We start from the raw sequence: 21,282 nt of genomic DNA, 5'->3' as shown, positions 1-21,282 counted from the left end.
TGTATGTCGCAATAAATTTATGACACCTTAAGCAGTCATCCGCAAGAAGTAGCACGGTCATGTTGTCACTTATTCGATGAGCAGCATCCTGCCAGGCACCGCAGGAAACGCTCTGCAGCACTAGCGAGCGATTCTCGTTTCGCATACGCCACTGTTCTAAACAACTCTCAGGTGTTGTCCGCTGACAGCGGAAGTGCGAAAGTGAGATCGCAATGGTGAACTGACAGCGTTATGTTTCACGTTCTGCGCGCTAATGCACTTGGCGTGCATGATGCCCAGCCACTCAAGGTTGCTTAGGATGGGAGTTCCATTATTACCTCAGGGGTAAACTATGTAAGCGACCTAAATGCGGCTTATAAGGCCGGCTATTCTTTCGCTTTGTGATACAATTTGTGCATCGTGACGAAGCACTTCGTGCTGCGTAAACAAATTTGGGAGCAAGGGCATCTGCGCGTTAGTAATTGGCTGCCCTGGGTCCATTCAGTAGAATTAAATTCATTGTTGAAAGGGTGCTACTGTTGCCTAAAGGACACAGTTCTTGCCGCAAATTTGGACACAAACAAAAGGAAGAAACATAGACGACGGCACTTTTGTCTAGCTGTTATCGCATCTTCAAACAACACTAGAAACGAGGACTGATACAGGCACATATGCGCTGGCTATCAGTTGATGATTTGCTGGACAAACAGAAATATGTACAAGTAAAAAGGCGGAATGCAAAATGGACAGTCATCGTCACCAAAGCATCTAAGGCAGTGAAATGACGAGGCACCATTTTTCTATTATATTACATCTATTACGCAGGCGTACGGCCGGCACATGTAAAAGCAATTACAAGAGCAATAGAAACAAAAAATATCAACAGAAAACACATGTACAAAAGTAAAAGCCAAAAAGATATACAAAAAGAAACTCAGTGCCTTTCCACTTTGTGAAGGAGGATGATCAGCGAAGCTGTGGATGTGGGCCACTAGGGTTGAGGATTGGGCGGGTTGGTATTGCATTCTAGAACTGGTACAGCGCAACATACAAAGGAAGAAACAAGCCGAGCCGGCATATAAAGGAACAGAGCGCTGACTTCCAAGTGGTTTATTAGCGAGTTGCATGAAATTATATATATATATATATACATATATATATATATATATATATATATTGTATGTTGCGCTGACCGGCATTCAGCGGCTCTTGGCTTTAGGGTCATTCCTCCACTTAAACATTTGGAGGCGCTATGGCTTTTAAACTTTACTTCAAGCTGTGAGACAGACCAAGTTGTGGCGAAGTTCTGTTCACGTGGCGGCTGCAGCTTCCGTCGATGCCGGGCCGCCCCCTTGGGGCGGCCCGGCATCGCACTATCTTTGGGATCGGGCCACGTATGGTGGGGAGTTCTTTTCTTACAATGACCCGAAAATTTTCTCGGATGGTAGTGGTATACAGCTTCGCTTTAAAACAAAAGTTAACAAAGTTGAACAGGAGCGGGGTGTGTGATAACGTGTGTAAGCATGGAAAAATATTAAAAGAGATCAGCACAGTAAAGCTTCTTTTTGAATACGCCACTGGCAGGGTAAAATTTGTAAGCTCAGATATGCAAGTTTCCTTTCTCTTCAGGCTAATAGGTGGTGTGCTGAAAGTATAATTGCCTTTTGAAAGAATTTCTTGTGTTCCGAACACACAAACATGCATAAGAGTCCACAATGGGCATTAGCACTGTGCTAAAGTTGAAAGACTGACTGCCGGTGACTTTTACAGTGCAATCCTGCGAGCCATCGCCGATAGTAGTTATAGGATGCAAACTGGCTGCACATGTACAATCGCGCTCAATATGAGTTGGGACACGGGTATAGACACTTGTCAGTTCTTTCAAAATAAAATTGACAAGGACGATTTTTCTGTATGGAGGGCAGGGTAGAACTAGAACAAAATCTCACTGGGGAATTGTCATATAGTGTGTAACATTCTTTGGAATCAACACTTACGAAGCCTATACTCTACCCTTGAAACCAAGACTGCCGTATATTGAGATAGAAGCAATTGCAAAGAATACCCCAATAAACTCATTTTTACCACCAATCCTGTTTTTGGTAAATGAAAGAAATGTACTTTCTTTTTCTCGCGTAGGTCGGCAGTGTGGAAGATCACTCAATCACACTCGCTCACCACAATTTCTCCAGGTCCCTTACTCACTCACGTTCACGCTCACCTCCACTCACACTCACAAGCGCCCGCTCACGCTCTCACTCACTCGCGCTCGCACTCACGTCCATTCTCCCTCACTCGCACTGGCACTCACTTCCGCTCGCACTCACTGTCATTCACTCGCACTCACCTTCGCCCACACTCACTCGCCTCCGCTCACACTCACTCTCACTCGCTCGCACTCATATCCACTCACAATTACTGGCCTTCACTCGGACTCGCACTCACCTCCACTCACATTCACTGGCACTCACTTGCACTCACGCCTTTTAAACGAGTGGGTGTGAATGTGAGTGAATGCACTCATGAGTGAGTGTGCTGCTCTCTGCCGCTCACAATTCGTGTATATTCAGACCGAAGCTTCCAACTTAGCACCTATTACATCCGGTGTGCGGGAACGCAGTGCTTTGGGCCCAGTTTGATGTTTAATACATATACTTAATACTTCCCGATTACATAGTAACATCCGTCTATTCGCTGACGATTGTTTTTGATGCCGCGAAATTAATTGCATTGATGATCACCATATACAAAATTCCACCTTTTTGTGGTGTCAGGAGTGGCAGATGACTATAATTGCCCAAATATAAGTAATGCTAACAGTAAGTGGAAAGAAACGGATATCTGATTTTACTTACATTATTAATGACACACCTCTCACTTGTGTATTTCAGGGTAAATATTTAGGTATCACTTTAACACGCGCTCTCCGAAGGGAAACCTATGTTAACAACATAACCTCAAGTGGAAATTAATGTATATGCTGAGCACCAAATCGACTAATCTTTCTGAGAAACCGCAGTTGATTGCGCCAGACGATACAACTCCGCTGGCCTACAAAATGCTTGTTCGACCAGTGCTGGAGTACGCAGGTATTGTTTGATTTTCGTACACAAAAGAACTCATACGAAGGGTTGCCGAGGCAGGGAATAAATTTCATTTATAATAAGCACAAGTTAACGGATTCATCGACTGAATTAATAACAAGAGCCGGTTGATTAACACTGGAAACTAGGGCGAAACTAGCACGACAAATTTTTTTTTCAATTTATTCATGTTGACAAAACCATTGGCACATCCGTACGGCGTCTTTGAAGTGTTCGAGGTGAACACGCCACAAGCACTCTAGTACACCTAGTGAATACACCTTTAACTCAAATTGCTTTAAATATTCATACTTGCTTAAAACAATTAGGGAACAGAATGAGCATTGTCCTTCCATTACTAAGGCTTTATATTAAAATATCTTCATCACTTCGAGCGGCCGGCAACTTCAACAGCTTTCGGTCGTAGCTTGCCCTTCGTTAATCATCGAGAAGGGAATAGCACATAGGCGAGACGATGTAAAACAAACTGGTTTCATACATCGCGATGGGCGAGTGAACATCGAGCAACAGAGCACCGTAGTGTATGCCAGGGAACTACAAAAGTTAGAAGCAGAGTTCTTTCATACACAGCAGCGCTCTCTCTCTCTCTTATATCCCGTAGGGGGTTCTGTCTTCACAGCACTGGTTTCAGGAACCAACAATTCCAATGCATTTTTATGCTTTGAAGTACGCATTTGCGTTATTTGTGGACTCGCGTGTGGCGTGGCGTCCATTCGGTGTATTTGAATGAAGAAAAAAATAGAAAAAAATATTGCGTGCCGTAGCGCGCGTGCATAAAGAACGCGCCGCGGGCACAGGCAAAAGCAACAACAACAACAAAAAAAAAACAACTGCGCATGTGACATGGGGAGGAGGAGGTGGGGGATGCGGCTAGCGATCCGGGCAAGTCGCTATAATAATTTTAAAGAAGCTCGTGGTCCTGGTCGAACAAATCCTGGTCCCAGACCAGGACGAATTTTTCTTCAACTTCGAAGCTTTTCTTTCGCGGAATCACTTGAAGTTGGTGTAGGTACCCGCTCATGCGGGCAACCCTGGCAATGAGGCCGCCCACCTACTCGCCCGAGCAGCTAGTAACCGGGAGGTGGGCTTGCCCGATGGGGTTGACCGACATGAAGATATGCACACCTTTAACAAAATGACCGTTTATTATCGCGAATCCAGGCGAATATATCCATCCCCACACAAGACACTGACAAGAATACAGGCCACTAACCTCAGGAGAGTACAGACTAGATCTGTATTTAGTCCAAAAAGGCTAACTGCAATGACCGGTTGTGAATATCCATCAAACTGCAAACGTTGTAACTGCCCCTGGCGGACCAAAATCACATCTTGTGGGGATGACAAAAGAACCGTACCCTGAGAGAACTCTTTAGGCGAGCTCCTTCACACGAAAAGTGGGAGAGGAAGACGAAAACTTCCAACCCCCAAGACCAGATACGGTTGGCGGAATGGGCTGATATCGTCGCGGCGAAGCAGACGCCACGCTAGCCCACGCCGCTGGGAATGAAAACACCCCTAAAGCTTGACAATAAAAGTTTCTTCTCTCACTCTCTGGAGGAACCCGTATGGGTTTCCTTTGTAGGACTTAGCTGCGCGTGTGGGTGGATGTCTCATTTTCCCTTCATTAGTTACTTCTCTCCACCTTGCGCGTTTCCGCAGAATTATTACGTCAGGGTTAATAAATGATGATGATTGTGATGTTATTGGGTGCAGGATCACTCCAGCAAAAGGCAGAAGCAGCACGCAGAAGCACAAACACACATCTGACTTGTATTGACGCACACAACATATATAAACGGCACTCACACGCGACAGTTCCCCGAAATACCTCAGACGACATGCAGCTATATATACGTATCGTTTCATTATAATCGGCCTACAGTTCAGGCGGAAGCGCGTGTCGCCGTGTCGGAGACCTCATGGAACCGATGTCGGCCAGCGGGGTCCGACAGCTGTGTCGGCCAGCCGGGTCGGACAGCCGGGTCGGACGGCGGGGTCGGACCACCTCGCGGGGCTCAGGTGGCCGGCCGCAGTCACCGGGTCGCGTCCACAGCTGGCGGGGTAGCCGTGTGGTCGCTCACCCGAACGCTCGACCGCCCCCATTCAGGACCGCCAGCCCTCCAGGGCCAGTTGCCCAGCGGAAGAGCGGGGCACGGTAACCTCTCAGCGGGCGAAAGCGTTGACTCGGGTGTGGCGTAGTGGCGCGGGAAGCGATAGCTCCTATGGGCCAGACGCGCAGCGAGGAAGCTCTTTTTCGTCCAACGCCGAACCTCGCGCACTGCTCACGCCGCGGGCCACACTCTTTCGCGCCACGCTTTTTGAGGCGCCACTGCCGACGCTCCTAAATTGGTGTCGATGACAATGATTTGCAAAGAGTCTCTGTCCTCTTCGCCACCGCACGGCGCACTGCCTTGTGTTTATACTTTCCACTCCCGCGTAATATATATTATCACAATGATAACCAGCAGCCCTAGTGCACGTACGCAGAGGACATCCGCAGTGGAACATTTACAGAGCGCGTACGAAGTGGCTCTCGTATACATACCTAGTCCGCATACACAGAGCACGACAGCTGTGACACATGACCAATGGCCCCGATGTATATGCCCAGAGTACACAGGCTCATAAACAGTGGCTCGTAAACATATGGCTCATAAACAGTGGCCACAGTGCACTCTAGATCCCATATGCAGTGGAACCTTTACTGCGACCCAAGTGCACATACCCAGAGGCATGCGCAGTCGCACATAGCCAGAGAATGTACGCAGTGGCCAATAATTAGTAACCCCCGGGCATAAACCCAGAGAACACACGCGATGTGACGTACCCGGAGCACCTAGCCAGTGCCAGATAATCAGTGGGCCCAGGCCACAAGCCCGGAAGACATATGCCGTACCACATTCACGGTGGTTCCAGTGCACTTACCTAAGACATACGCTGTGGCACATGGCCAGAGAACGTACGCGGTCGCACATAGCGAGTGGCCCCATTGCACATACCATAAAACATACGCAGCTGCACATAGCCAGATAACGTACGCCGTGCAACATAACCAGTGCACTTACCCAGAGCACATACGCAGTAGAACATAACCAGTGGCCCCAGTGAACGTACCGAGCGGACATACACCATCCCGCATTTGCAGTGACTTCAGTGCACATGACAGAGAAACACGGAGTGGCACATACCCAGAGAACGTACGCAATGGCGCATAACCAGTGGCCCCAGTACACTCATCACAAATACAGAATGCAACCGCAACCACAGTGGTATATATGCGTATAGGCTTTATGTAGGCTTCGTTTGCACAAAAATATACCAGTTGATAGTTTGCGCTCCGCTGCCGTGTGTTGTTTTCTCGCTCAAGTCCTGTCCCTTCATCGCCTTGCCGCAACACTGTTAAGTATGTCCAACCAACTCGCCCACTGCGGAATTTTCTTGAATTACAATTAAAAATTGGAGTCGGATATCTCGGAGCATAGACACGCTAGAAGAATTCTTCCAAATGATACTGTGTAGAAACACCACTGCCTCTAACCTTTCAGTACAAACATACCCACTTGCTGCAGTCAAGCAGAAGTTAATTATTCAATTTTAATTAATTGGGCTGCGGGCAGCTATAATTATCATCCCACGTCGTGTTTCCCTGGCAGATAACTTATTTGCAAAGGTGGACTTCGCGTGCCTCCCAGTGCCTAATTTTAAGAAAACCATAAAGCTTGGGCGCTATAACGTAAAGCTATTCCAATCTTTTCCATTCCATTTCTGCAATCAGCCTTCCGCTATTGCTCAAAAACTTTTTTGAACCACCCCCACTTCGCCTGTCTGTCAAGCGACGTCACGAAAACCGCGATTGCTCCCCACCTGATATGATGCGTACATACTGATTATGCATGACTGGACCGAACAAAAGAAAAAAGTTATTTCTGATTCGACCCCTTTTCGCCATTAGCCCTCGGCTATTGGTCAAACGTTTTCGGGCTACACCCACTTCACCTGCCTGTCACGCGACGTCACAAAACCGCGAAACCTCACCGCGTCAAAATGACGTGTACGTGTTAAAGATGCATTAATATGATGAAGAAAACTGCATTTTCTTCTGCATAGCCGCAGGCTGCCCCGTTCCGAAGGGAATAAAAGATGGCTGCCGCCGATCAATCAGACATTGGCTACTGGCACCTGCCGGAGCGTATGGGCTTATTTGTGTACAATAAAACTTTATGCGTGGCCGTGTAACGTTATCGAGAACTTTCGGCGTGTTTATGACCTCGCTCTGCCAACTCTTCTTTGCTGAGGATGTGTTTTAGCGGCATTCTCAAGCTTCCGTTGCATGCCACTGCGAATTGCGACCAGCCACGTCAAGCCGAGTAAGCGAAAGCGGACCAATCACAGACGCCGGCACCGCCCTCTTCATGCGGTCATCAATTTTCCGTGCACTAGCTCGGTCTCATGGAATCGCTGTCCACTTGAGCGTGCTCGTCGCCTCTTGTCAGCCAATTAGATAAGATTAGCCGCTCAGCGTAGGCAATGTTATTTGTTTTTAAAGCAAACAAAAGTAACCTTTTATAAATGAGGAGAGCGTTTGATTGGTCTGTTCAGAAAACCCTGCGGGTCACCGCCCGATGCGGACGTGCTTTGTGTCGGCTCTCATATTTGCCTGTGCTTTGGCGGACTATCGAACTTTTCCTAGAAATCCTTCATAGAAGCGATCGACGGAACCTACAAGGAACATGGGGATACCGGATTTCTGGCGGTAGGCCCCTTTTTCGACTTTGACGGAGATTTGAAATTTGAACTCGGCCAGCTGAGCACTAGGCCTAACCAAGCTTCACGCGCGAAGGAGCCGAGCCGAAGCCTAGGCGAGGCCGTGCGGCGTTCGCAAGCTAACAGGACCCAGGTAATGGAGACCGTGGACGATGCCACTCCCCCGGACGAGCTCTCAAGCGGGGCAACGAAGTTTATTCGGAGAAAAGGCCGTTTCACGCCCGAGCAAAGCGACGCATCCGCCGTGCGCGAGCCGACGGGGAGCAGTACGAGGCCTAGCCCCCGGCTGGGGAAGAAGCTGGCTGCAAGATCGGTCGAGAAGCAGCACGCGGAGGTTCCGGAAGGTGCTGAGAAAATTATTATTCGCGAGAAACGTGGTATCAATCGCATCCTGGAGGAAGTTGGAAGATTCCGCGTGCAAGTCTACCTTGCCCAGGCAGCCGGGGTCGACCCGGAGGTTGCAGATGAAGACGTAGCATCACCAAGCCTGACACAGCAGTCGATCATGATAGCTACGCTAGATGCGGCACGGGCAAGCAAGTACGCTGCGATCACGGCACTTCGGGTCGGTAGATCGACGGTCGAGACGAAGACGCATATTGCCTTGCCGGAAAGCGGAGGGAAAGCAGTGATCCATGACGTCCCACTGGATGCAACTCACGAGGAAATCCTTGATGCATTTAGAAGAAATAAGAAAAACCCATCAATCATTGGAGTCAGAAGACTTGGCGCGAAATCCACATCTACATTGATTCTGTTTGAAGACTGGAAAGCGCCGTTGGAACTTTACCTTCGATGCTTCCCCACACGCTGCTACCTATACAAGAAAAAATGTAAAGTATGCGTCACCATTCAGATACCATTGTCAGATACCACAACTTCTGGGTAACCAAACCTGCAGAAGATTTCGTGGAGACGGTTTACTGTGTTTTCCGCGCACGTGTCTCGCAATTGGCACACCTCCGGCCACTTGGAGTGAGCGTCGACCACAACCAGGAACATGGCATCCTTGGATGGTCCTGCAAAATCGATATGCAGACGTTCCCATGGTCTGGTTGGCCATGCCCACGGGTGCAAAGGAGCCGGGCAAGGCATCGCGCGTTGAGTTAAACAGGGGTTGCAAGAACGTACTTGGGTCTCAATGTCGTGATCGATGCCTGGCCACCACACGTAACTGCGTGCTAATTCTTTCATCCGGACAATTCCAGGATGTCCCTGGTACAATTCTTCGAGCATCTGCGACTGCTGTTTCGGAGGAATAATGACACGCATTCCAAGAAGACACTCTAGCTGTGCAGAAAGTTCACAGCGTGTGTGAAAAAAAAACAGCTTCATTTCTTCACTGACAACGTTCTCAAGCCAACCGTTCATTACGTGCTGCATGACCATCTTTAAAATCTGATCTCAGGTCGTTTCGCGTGCCACATCGCGACAGTTGATTGGCAAGGACTGCATGCGTAGAGATAGAACTGGTCATCCGAACATTCTTCGCTTTCACTTGGTAGAGGCAATCGAGATAAGCAATCTGCTTCGGCGTTTTGACTCGATGGCTTATACTTAAAAGTAAAATTGTAAGCAGACAAACTAAAGCCCAGCGTTGCAGTCTATCTGCGGCAAAAGTTGGTATTCCCGTCTTTGGACCGAAAATTGTCTGCAAGGGTTTGTGGTCAGTAACGAGAACAAATGGAGGCCGGAAAAGATAGTAGTGGAAGCGTTTGACGCCGAAAACTAGAGCGAGCGCCTATTTTTCCAGCTGACTATAATTGACTTTCGCTGAAGATGAGTACGTGATGCGTACGCAACCGGATGGCACTGACCATTTGGCTCCACATGGGAGATGACAGCTCCTATACCGGATTCCGATGCATCACACGACAGTTCCAGAGGCGCACTGGGGTCGTAGTTAGCGAGAACCGGTGGCTGTGACAGCAGCTGCTTGATATCCGAGAAGGCTGCTTCGCACTCGTCACTCCAGGTCCAGGGAACGTCGAGCCGCAGCAATCTGTTTAGGGGTAAAACGACGGTTGACAGGTTAGGAACAAACTTGCCAGAGTAGTTTATCACTCCCAACAGTGAACGTAATTGCTGCTTGTCCGTGGGACGCGGAGCCTTCGCGATGGCTTCTAGCTTGTCAGTTACCGGTTATATTCCGTGTGCGCTAATGACATGTCCCAAGTACTGCAACTTGTATTTGAAAAACTCGCATTTTTCTTTCTTTACCCTGATGTCTATGCCTGATAACCGTCTCAATACCGCCTCCAAATTTTTCAGGTGCTCCTGTTCAGTCTTTCCGGTGACCATGATGTCATCAATGTAGCAAGTAACTCCGTCAAGGCTCTTCAGAATATTATCCATGATGTTCTGAAAGATCGCGGGCGCTGAGGCGATGCTAAAAGGCAAGCGGTTAACAACATATAAGCCCCCGAGCGTGTTCAAGGTCAGGTAGGCTTTGGATTCTTCGTCCATATCGACTTACTGGTACGCCCGACTTAAATTAATTCTGGAGATTTTCTGACGGCCCGCTTATGCTGCCAAGAGCTCATCCAGCTTTGGAAATGGGCACGTCTCGACATGTAGGATCGGGTTCAGCGTGAGTTTGTAATTTCCACAGATTCTAATTGACCAGTCGCGCTTTGCTACGGGAACAATTGGCGTAGCATACTTGCTACTGGTGACACAAGAAATGATTCTCAACTTATCGAGCTTTTCCAATTCAGCCTCTACCCTTTTCACAAGAGCGAAAGGCTCACTCCGTGCTTTTAGAAAACGAGGCACTTGGTCATTCTTAAACTGGAGGCTTGCCTACTCGCCTTGTATGGTCCCTAACTCATCCTTAAACAGGTCTTCGTTTTTCCGTAGCAACGTTTCCAGTGCTTCAGGTGGACTGCCTGACGCAGCGGACACCTTGCAAAGACCTCGAATGCTACCCCAGTCTAGCCTGATATGCTGTAGCCAGTTGCGACCTAAGAGCAGTATGCCGCCCTGCGGAACAATGTAAAGCGGCAATCGTGCCTCTTGGTTATTGTGCCGGACCAGCACATCCATTACTCCTACAGGCTTTACGGTTTCCCCTGTGTACGTCTTCAGCTGAATCTTTGTTGGTTGCAAATGAATACCAGGAAAGTAGACTTTAGCCTGATGGTGCGACATGACCGATACTGCTGCTCCAGTGTCGAGCTTCATGTTTACGGTAGTTCCTTCTACATTCACGCCTACCATTATGGGTGCCATTCGTGACACGTCGACAATGTTCAGCTTAGTGTAGTCGTGCTGGGTCTTGCACTCAAGCGTGCGCATGCACTGCTCCTGGTTTTTTTGGTTGCGCTCTTGCTCTGCACATTCTGCGTATGTGCCCCTGCCGGTAACATTCGAAGCAAGTAGCTCGTACATGCAGACACGCTTGCGCATCGTGCTTGAAAGAACCACAGCGATAGCACTGCTGGGATTTGCCACGTTTACTTGCGTACTTATCCTTCTGCTTTCCGCTATGCATTCGATGAACTAGGCCACCGCTCTCTGATAAATCATGGGCTGTCACCGCATTGTTCGTTGGGGCCTCGGACGCCAGAGCATGTTCAACTGCCTTATGAAAAGTTAAGTGTTTGTCCTCAATGAACAGCTGTCTCTGGATGTCTATTCGCGGCATGCCACACACAAACTTGTCGCGAAGCGCATCGTCGAGAAAAGAACCGAAATCGCAGGTTTGAGCCAGCCTGCGCATCTCTTCTACAAACTGAGCTATCATCTGCGTTTCGCCCTGCACGGCGCGCTAAAACTTGGCTCTCTCGGCAATAACGGATGGCTTTGGCGACAGGTATTTGCTCAGAACCTCCCTTAACTTGCTTAACGACTTCGAAGTAGGCGTATCTGGAGCAGTCAAAGACTTCAACAGTTGGTAGGTTTTCGGACCTATGAGACTCACAAAAACGTCGACTTGAAGGTCGGCTGGAACCTTGTTTGCCCTCAGGTACAATGAGAGTCGCTCGTCGTACGACCTCCAGTCACTGGTCGAGTCGTCAAAAGATTCCATCTGTCCCAGCTGCGAGGTCATCTCGCAGTATTGTCGGTTCCGAAGTGAAGAAGAGGCTGCCAACTTAGCTGCAGGGTCCCGCTGTCGATGCGTTGATCCTCGTCGCCATTATGTGGCGTTCTTCCAGGCAGGCAGGCAGGAACCAGGCAGTTGCGGAGAACGTACGCAAAAGGAATTTCTTTATTCCATGGACAAGCTGAATGGCGAGCGCCAGCACAGCACAGCCGCGGTATTTAAGCCTTTATCAAAGGGGCGTGTCGCAGTAGTGCGCGTGTTGGTTATCGGTAGACGTGCAGCCACTACAGAGGTCCAATTCGTCGTCCGGAGGAGGCCGCCAGCAGTCTCCAGCCAAGTGGCTTGCTGATCAGGGCCGGGGACCTGGTAACCAGGGCCGGGGATCCGGTTTGCAGCCCAGGGACGCCAAGGACCCGTGAGGAAAAAAAGAAGAAAATACCCACTTGGTAAGCTTTAGTAGCAAGGGCTCCCAGGCTGAAAAAGTTTAGATTAGCTTACTTAAGAAAGATATAGAGGAGCAGAAGAAAGCAAACATGAGATTAGAACGATTGCAGATGGAAACCCAAAATCAGCTGAGCGTGCTAAAAAAGAGAAGGTACCTGCAGAGGCTCCCAAAAAATGCAACACCCACATCACTCCTCCTGCTCCTGTGCCGGCTGCATCTGGTCAGGATGAAGAGGATATGAATGTGGATTTTAAGAGGCAACCCCCTTCCAAACGTAATGCGGGGGAGACGGACCCGCTGGCGAGCTGGCAAAAGAAAATTGAAACGTGGCTGATGAAAATGCACAAGGAGAACAAAACCATGAAAGCACGACAGCTACAGAATGGACAAGCAACTGCGCTATTACAGGTGCAAGTGAACCAACAATCTTGCAAGATAGACGCCCTAAGCACGTCGATGGATACATTAGGCACGACAATAGCTAGGCTATGCGAGAAATTCGGTGCAATAGAAGCGATTCTTAATAAAGATGGATCGCCCCTCCTACCTCCTACCGAATCGCCCCTCCTACCTAAAAGTATGCATCCTATCTATAACAAAGAGAGGAGAGCTCACTGGGCTAAGGCTCTAGTAAATAAGCTAAAAAACACACCGGCGAATAACGTAGCGTACGTATACGCCGCTTGCGGCGGAGACGGGGCTGCGGTATCGACGGTGGTTGATGGCGACGGGTGCGTTAAGATAGCATGCTCCACGTGCACGAAAGACGCCTGTACAGCCGAGGAGGTTGCAGTAGCGCTCACTTGTACGGGTACAAAAGCGGGAGTAATATTATGCGATAACAAATTAGCTATTCGAAATTTTAACAAAGGGAGAATCTCGGAAGAAGCTCTCCACATTCTACTCAAAAATCCTCCAAGGAGGGACATAACTTTTACTTGGGTACCGGCCCATGAAGAAGTCCCAGGTAACGAAGCCGCTCAAGAGCTCACCCGAGCACTCTACCACCGGACAACTCTAGAGCAGCCAGTTCCAGGGATAAAAGAAAGCATCATCACGTACACGGAAATTGTCGATCATTACAAAGCCGAAAGAAGAATCTTTCTGCCTCCGCATCGATCTCTCTCTCTCTGGAGGACGCTCGCATTTGGCGACGCCTCCAGGGAAACAATTATACATCACCACATTGGATCTACCTAACACAGACGAGGGACTATAACGACGCCGTCTGCAAAATTTGTAAGCAAAAAGGTACGCTAGGCCATATAATATGGAGTGTGCTGGCTTCCCAGGGGTCAAGGAAAACATTGACAGTAGAGAAGCCTGGGAGGCCTTGGCCCAGAGCGAGGCTGAAAACGACCAGCGTCGAGCAATCTGCCTGGCCGTTGAGGCCGTGAACACTCACCGTCCTCAACGCGCGGGGACTGCTTCGTCCTCCTCCCCCCCCCCTACCTACGTGTAGGTTAAGAGGCGGGCACCCCAGATCGGTCGAACAATAAGGTTTTCAATCAATCAATCAATGGAATAAAAACGTAGTGGAATAGTTTTACTTCATATGGCCCCTTAATTTTGAACACCCGGTATATGGCGCAGTTTGTCGTTGGAGTTCGAGTAGTTGAATGTCGCAATACTTTCCTACGTCTCAGGCCGGGTTTTTGGGCCTTCAGCCGATGATTCATGGAAGGTTGGTGGGTCCCGAGCTTGTTGCAGCAGCACGGCGTACTCTGCGACAGCCATTGGGGTTGCAGACTTGGGCTTTATCCCTGCGGTCTTCTCGGGAAGAGGTCCGTATTCTGGTAGCAGTGCTTGCTGCCTACAGCTAGCTGGATGGCCCTTCGCGACGTTGGTGATGCCCTCAGGTTACGGGCATGGATCACGGCTTTGCGGGGTTCTTCGCTACATGAGCGCGCTAGCACTTCGACCACATGTCACGTAGCATCACCGGTAAAGAACACAGTAGCGGAATTTTCATTGAAGGAACGAAGTTTGTTTTTATAGGGCGAACCTGTGCCCACAAAAACAAGTTAAACTCAAAGCACAATGATAGCGACGAACACAGCCAGCGATCTTCGAAGCCTGATGAACCGTTCAAGCGCGTCGGATTTGGTAGATGAGTCATCGAATGTAGTAGAGTAATTGGTGGTGCCCGTGTTTCTTCCAGAAAGTACTACACAATTCGCGTCACTCATGCATTCTACAAAGTTCCGCGACAACAGATAGGGGATAGAACCACCTACAACATTTGAGAAACTTCCGGTACATGGAGGGGCGTCCTGCGCTGAGCGAAAGCATTTGTTAGAGGGTAAAAAGCGCTCACCCGAGAAAGCTAAAGAAGCACACGTTTCAATGGTGCAATACCGGGCCGACCCGCGGCGGAGCTGAAGCAGGCTTTAAGCACTCCGCCAACTTGCAGAAATAAGTTTACTATCTTAGGTCCAAATACCACCCGTGTCAGATATTAAGCTGATAAGAACATATAATATGCTTTCACCCGCGTCGGCCATGTCTACGTTCGTACCGCCCTGTCCTTGTTGTCGTTCCAAGCCCCTGCGTATCTCTTTTCTATTCCTTCCGCTCTGCCATGGTGGCGGTCCCGTAAACGTGCTGCCCGCCAGGGCCGCGAGGTGGAATGAAATGTGAACTATCCATGTGGCCCTGATCTAGCAACCTTAAAAAGTTTCACCGGAGCAACGGCCAGGATTCAGAGGGAGTTTATGGGGAACGAATATTGTGTGGCCTGTGTTGTGTGAGACAGCTTGTGGTTTTCGAAGGACCTCACAACCATTACTGTACTGCGGGACGTGGACCAACGCACGATTTCCCTGTTACGGTGAAGCAGTTTGTGCCCTCGGAGTGTCATGAGGAGCGTGTTGGTTCTACGTGCCGACATTCGTTATTCAAAGGTGTGCCGCGTTTTGCAGCAATACATGAGAATGTGTACCCCCCGGTTCCTCATCATCTTCCGAGGCTCAACATCGTGGAGGAGTGACTGGTCGCACCCCGCCCCACATTTATCTGCACACAGCGTTAGACGCTCGGCAATGAACAGTTCACGATTAAACGGGTCCGCACACAGAGCTTCGCTGGTCATCCACTTTCACAGTGGAATGGCACTGATGTTTCTTTAACACACGCGTAGTGAAAAACAATTAGGTCCCATAATTATGGCACTAAGATTTGAAAACAGTATGCGTGCACAAGCGCGGAGGAATGGGACGAATCAAGTGAGAAATAGCGTGTGAAGCTGACAATAAAAAATACAAACTACAGTGAACCAAAAGTATGGGGCACTGTGCGCTGAAGCTTTCCATAGGGACAGCATCGTGAAATCACAATGCTTAGCCACCGCAGGGGCGTCTTCGTTATCTGGCGTTTGGTACTTTGCGACACCACATACCCGAACACACGACGGACGGACCCTCTCGCGAACAGTCGTGCGCTGCTTAGCCGTGCCTGGAGAAAGGGGCATCTTGGGGGTTGAGTCGATGCCGGTTGTTTGAACCCTTAATGCCCCCCGGCGGAGGCGACAGCCATCTTTGGCCTCTCGTAGAAGGCACCTCCAAACTGACTGACCTGGAGGAAATTGACAGTCGCTTTTCCTGTCCCCGTCTTCAATCTTTTTTTTTCTCTCTCATTTTCCACCTTTCCTGTCTCCTACTCACTTATTCTTCCTTTTGAATTTCCGGGCGGCAAGGCTTAACTGTGTTTATTATATCCACTCTTGGGCATATAAATTAAGTTATTGTGGCGGTGTACAGCTGGCGTCTGCAAGTTTTTCGGAACCTGTAGCGTCCCCTTGTTAGGCTCGGTGGTGGGTGCCTACTGCCGCCGCCGAATTTCGAAACCATGTTATGGTAGAAGCGTTACCCCGACTTCCAGACCGGTGTCTGAACAGAGGTCCCAGCAAAGTAACTTTCCAGTTGTTTTTGAAACCAAACGAAGACATTTTTCCAAATTACCATGTTTTCCACAGTGAAGGCAACACAACCGTAAGAAAACTGTTACCACTCCTAGTTTCTAAATGCCTAGCGAACACGATTGGATTTGGCTACAAAGCCTCAAAGACGGCTAGCGGAGGCCTCCTCCTCGAACTGACCACGAAAGATCAAGTTGAAAAGCTCGCTAAACTGACCAGTATCGGTGACATTAAAGTCATCATGTCTCTACATCGCTCACTCAACACAAGCAGGGAGCTATATAAAAAAATTCCAGAACCTCAGTGACGAGCAGCTCCTTTAAGTATTTCAGGAGCAAAACCTAGTTAAGGTACAAAGAATCGCGCTACGACGAAATGACCAAGAGATCCCCACGAAACTTGTGAAATTGACATTTGGTACCTGCACTGTACCCACTTCACTTGATGTAGGATCACGCAGAGGCAAAGAAACGTGCGCGAAATGCGGTGCCAATGACCATCCTTCTTATAATTGCAATGTTCCCACACGATGGGTCAATTGCAAGAGCGATCATCCAGCTTACTAACGGAGCTACCCTTGCAGGAAAGGAGAAAAAGAAATAATCGAATTACTGTATAAAGCGAGGAAAAGGCTAGGGCACTAACCTCAAGTAAGCTATGCGAGTGCGTCTCGGCAGGAAACAGCTCTACAGCGGTTTCAGGAGGCTACAGCGTCCACGGCCGGTACTCGTGCAGAAACTCTACCGGCCCCCTTGGTGGCTGCAGCCAGTGCTGCTCCATCTTTATCCAAGACCGCAGTGCCGCAGGGCCCAAATTTGAACCGAACTCCACGGCCCGAGACGTGCGTCTTGGAGCCTGGCTCTTCATCATCCAGCGCCTTGGAGAAAGTGAAGGAGGTCGACTTAACTTCAGAGCGCACATACATAAGCAAATATTTTGGCTTTCGTCATACATTGGAATTGCCTCATACATTGAATTGCAGAAGCGCAATATATAATCTAAGTGACATTAGACATCATAAATAATTTATCGCCCGTAGCATTCTACCTTCAAGAAACGAACTTAGTCCCCCAGAAATTCACATTTTCTTTAAGGTTTTATTTTGGTTCGAAAGGACCGCGAACACTCCAGCCGTCTATCAGGACATATCGCTATTATTGTGCAAGGTGATATTCCCACACGGAACATTCTTTTAAATACTCCATACGAGGCTGTAGGGATCAACGTTTTATCATTTAAGACGGTCACCATCTGTTCGCTGTACATTCCTCCCCATATTCATCTTACTTCTCGGGAGTCAGAAAATGTAACAGACTTGTTGCCGGAGCCTTTCTTTTAGACGGAGAATTTAACGCTCATTCCACTCTTTGGGGCAGCTATAAAAATGACCAATTAGGAGAACTTATCGATTTTTTTATTTTAACAAGTCTTTTGAACTCAAATGCGCCAACCTATATTTCACCGAGTTCACGTAATGTGTAGCTGCCTTGATTTAGCATTTTGCCCAACGGATCTTTTTACCAATTTTAAATGGGAAGAACTGGACACTTTAAGTGGCAGTGATTATTTGACTGATATTATGAAATTCACATCAACGCTGCCCATTATTTCTCATAAACAAACTGTTTGAAATTAAAAGCAGCAGACTGATCTGTTTTCGCAGAAAGTTCCAGGCTGGAGGAACTCCTTTTGACCGACCTAAGCTCTGATGTAAAATGAAAAATTCACTAATTGTATAATTGCCGCAGCTGAAAAGGGTATTCTTCAGTGTTCTGGCATTGCTCGAAAAAAGCTGTATCCTTGGGGGACACTGAATGCACCCATTCAAGAAAGCAGCAAAACAAGGCCTGGGGTACCTTCCATAGATGCGCAACATATTGCAACTTCCAGAGTTTCAAAGAAGCCAAAGTGAAATTTCTATATACTCAGAGAAAAGCCAAAGAAGTGCCATGGCAGAAATACATATCTACAAATACTAGCACCATCACATCCAAAATATTGTGTGAACAGGTCAGGAAGTTCAGCGGGGACTACTCATCATACACGATACCCTTATCTACACCATCAATAGAACAGTCCAAGAACAAGCGAATATGTTTGGGAGCACTTTATAACGTCTCTAGCTCGCCCAACTATTCAAACACGTTCCTAAAGTACAAATCGTCAGCAGAAATAGGAGAAATTACCAGCTTCTTGTGCGTCAATGGAAGAAGACAACTATTCACTTTACAGGAAGAGAGTACTCTGTGTTGGAAAAAAAAATCAGTGTCCTTTTCCTCCTTGTAGAAGGATGACCAGTGTAGGTGCCTCTGTGGGCATCTTAATAGCGAACTGCACCTCATCCGCGGGTAGGCCCGGCATTGCACACTCCTCGGGATCGGCCCACGTATGGAGAGTCCTTAACGCCTGCTTCACCTCCATCGCGGGTCGGCCTGGTTGTGCACCATCTTCGGTATAGGCACACGTATGGGGAGTGGTTAGCATTTGCTCCAACTCCGCCATGGGCCGGGCAGGCATAGCACTATCTTCGGGACCGGCCCGCGTATTGGGAGTCCTTAGTGTCTGCTTCACCTCCGCCGCGGTCGGCCCGGCATTGCACAATCTTGGGGATCGGCCCACGTATGAGGTGCTCTGCGTCTACACACGGATACGATCCAGGGGGACTAGCCCTTAAAAGCTTCGCTGTAAAGAACTGCAGTAGGTCATGACCGGGTCCGTTATTTCATGCTCGCAGATATGTCTCAAGCATCCGCTGATGCTCTCCTTAAATTTTTCAATAATTTCAGTCTAGAATTATCCCAAGAGATTAGAAAAAAGCAACAGTTGTGCTTTTTTCAATGCACGTAAATGCCTCGCATCCCCTAGCAGCTTCGCACCCATCACCCTGACAAGCTATCTGGCTAAATCGTACGAAAATATTGTGAGTGAGGGATTAACATTCACTCTTCACATATGGAACTTTATTGCTTCTCATCAATTCGGGTATAAAAAAGGCTGTTCGACGACTGACCACCTCGTCGGACTTACGTGGAGCATTGCTACACAAAAAGCACTGCCTGACAGTGTTCGGTTTAGAACGAGCGTATGACTCCACTTGGAGATTTGGAATCTTACCTGACTTCGCTGCTTTAGGAATCCGTTGCAAAATTCTAAACTGTCACGCTCATTTCATGTGCAACAGAACATCCCAAATCCGCCGAGCACTGTGATCTCGCGCATATTTATCCAGAAAAACGGCGTGTTACAGTGTTGCATACTTAGCACAGCACCCTTTATAGTAAAAATTAACTCTATTAATGTTGTATTCCATTGGCGGAGTTGGAGCAGCCGACAGACTCCGCGAGCGAGCACTCAACTCTGGCGTAGAGCAACGCCTCCAAATCCGCGAGTGGAACACGACCTGCGCCGCCAGAGGAAGGCGGAAGCGGAACTTCTATCGCCGAGTTACCCAGGATCCCTTGCGTGTTTTCATTTACTTCCGCTATTTGCTCCCAGCACCGCCGCACCGGTCACTTGTCTCATCAGTGCCATTCACCTGTTTTTTTTTCTTTTAAGTGCGGAATGGATATTTCGCCAAGCGTACAGCAGCTTTTGCTTCCTCGCGAGTCGTGACCGGTGGCGCCTCCCAGCACACAAACGTGGTAAAGGAAATACGTCACGCAGTGTTCCGGTCCACTCCGCCGATTTTGGCGGAGCATCTTTTTCTGCTCCACGGAGTGACTCCCGCTCTCAATCCACTCTGACTCCCTCATTAGAACACCTTACTCCCGCCCTCACTCTGCCATTGAAACAAACTTGCTCCGAAACGAGCAGAAAAACTTGCTCCGACTCCGCCATTGAAATTCAACATAAGAAAGTCATTGCCCCCTCAGTTATGCACTCCATATACGTCCATGATCTGTAAATAGCATGCCACTCCTCACATTTACCAACATGTCGAAGGCAGCTCCAGATCACAATATATAAGCTAACACAGCGGGCTGAGAGGAATGGCTTCCGCTTCTCTACTCAAAAAACTTGTACAGTGCTATTCTCGCAAGAACGAGGATTGTGCTTAGACCCGGTTCTAAAATTTAATGATGTGGCTCTGCCACTGAAATAAGAATACAAATTCTTGGGAGTAATCTTAACTTCCTGACCGATAAAAATACAACGAAAATTAACTCGAATGAAGCGCTTAGTATTCTGAAAGTGGTATCCAATAAGCACTGAGGTTCTGACCGAACGTGCCTCCTACATATTTACCGCTCTATTCTGCGCAGCCTCCTGGACTATGGCTGCGTAGTTTGGGGGTCAGCCAGACATTCCTACATTCGACGACTTGATTCAGTACATAACCTTGAACTGCGACTCGCAAGTGATGCTTACAGAACATCACTTGTCCCAAGTTTATACGCTGACTGTAATGAGCCTTTCTGACTGCCGCACCGAGCGTTGCTCGCTTTTTCCTCTTTGCTCAGAGTTCAGTCATCACTGCAGCACATACGCTACAACATCGTCCCACAATGCAACTCACGCTTACACTACCCAAATAAACCTAAGATGATTCGGCGCCTTCTCTTACGATACGAGGAGTACTGTCAGACTTGCGATGTTCCTCAAGAGGTCCTGCAGGTTGCTGATAGGCCACAAACGTTGCCTCCGTGGCGCCATTTTAGACAGCTATGTGATTGCACACTAACGCAGCTAAAGAAAAAAGGCACCCAACAAAACACATAATACAACAATTCCGAGCTATTGAAGAAAAATATAAAAATTGCAGGGAACGTTACAATGATGGCTCCAAAACACGCGAATACGTGGGTATCGGAACCACAACAAAAAATTGCGAAAATAGCATTCGGATTTGGACCACCGAAGTTTATGGGACGTGGACGGCTGTTTAAAAAATTACCACCTGCAAGCAGAAGAATGCTATCGTTTATACCGCTTCGTTAGGTTCACTTAGAGCTATAAACTTAAACTCCGCGTCTGAACCTCTGCTTGGCGATATCTTAAACATGGTCTTTAATAACAAATACGGAAG

General features: G+C 48.3%; 1 protein-coding gene and 1 pseudogene across 2 annotated transcripts in view; one reads left to right on the top strand and one right to left on the bottom strand.

Moving 5' to 3' along the window:
* Positions 1–21,282, top strand: part of LOC135914799 (uncharacterized) — a 200,479-nt gene that overhangs the window by 22,283 nt on the left and 156,914 nt on the right. The gene's annotated exons all lie outside the window — the stretch shown is intronic.
* LOC135914805 (U2 spliceosomal RNA) lies at positions 14,663–14,844 on the bottom strand (annotated as a pseudogene).

This window comes from Dermacentor albipictus, chromosome 5, assembly GCF_038994185.2.
Source record: "Dermacentor albipictus isolate Rhodes 1998 colony chromosome 5, USDA_Dalb.pri_finalv2, whole genome shotgun sequence".
Taxonomy (NCBI): domain Eukaryota; kingdom Metazoa; phylum Arthropoda; class Arachnida; order Ixodida; family Ixodidae; genus Dermacentor; species Dermacentor albipictus.
This window is presented reverse-complemented; position numbering and strand designations above follow the sequence as displayed.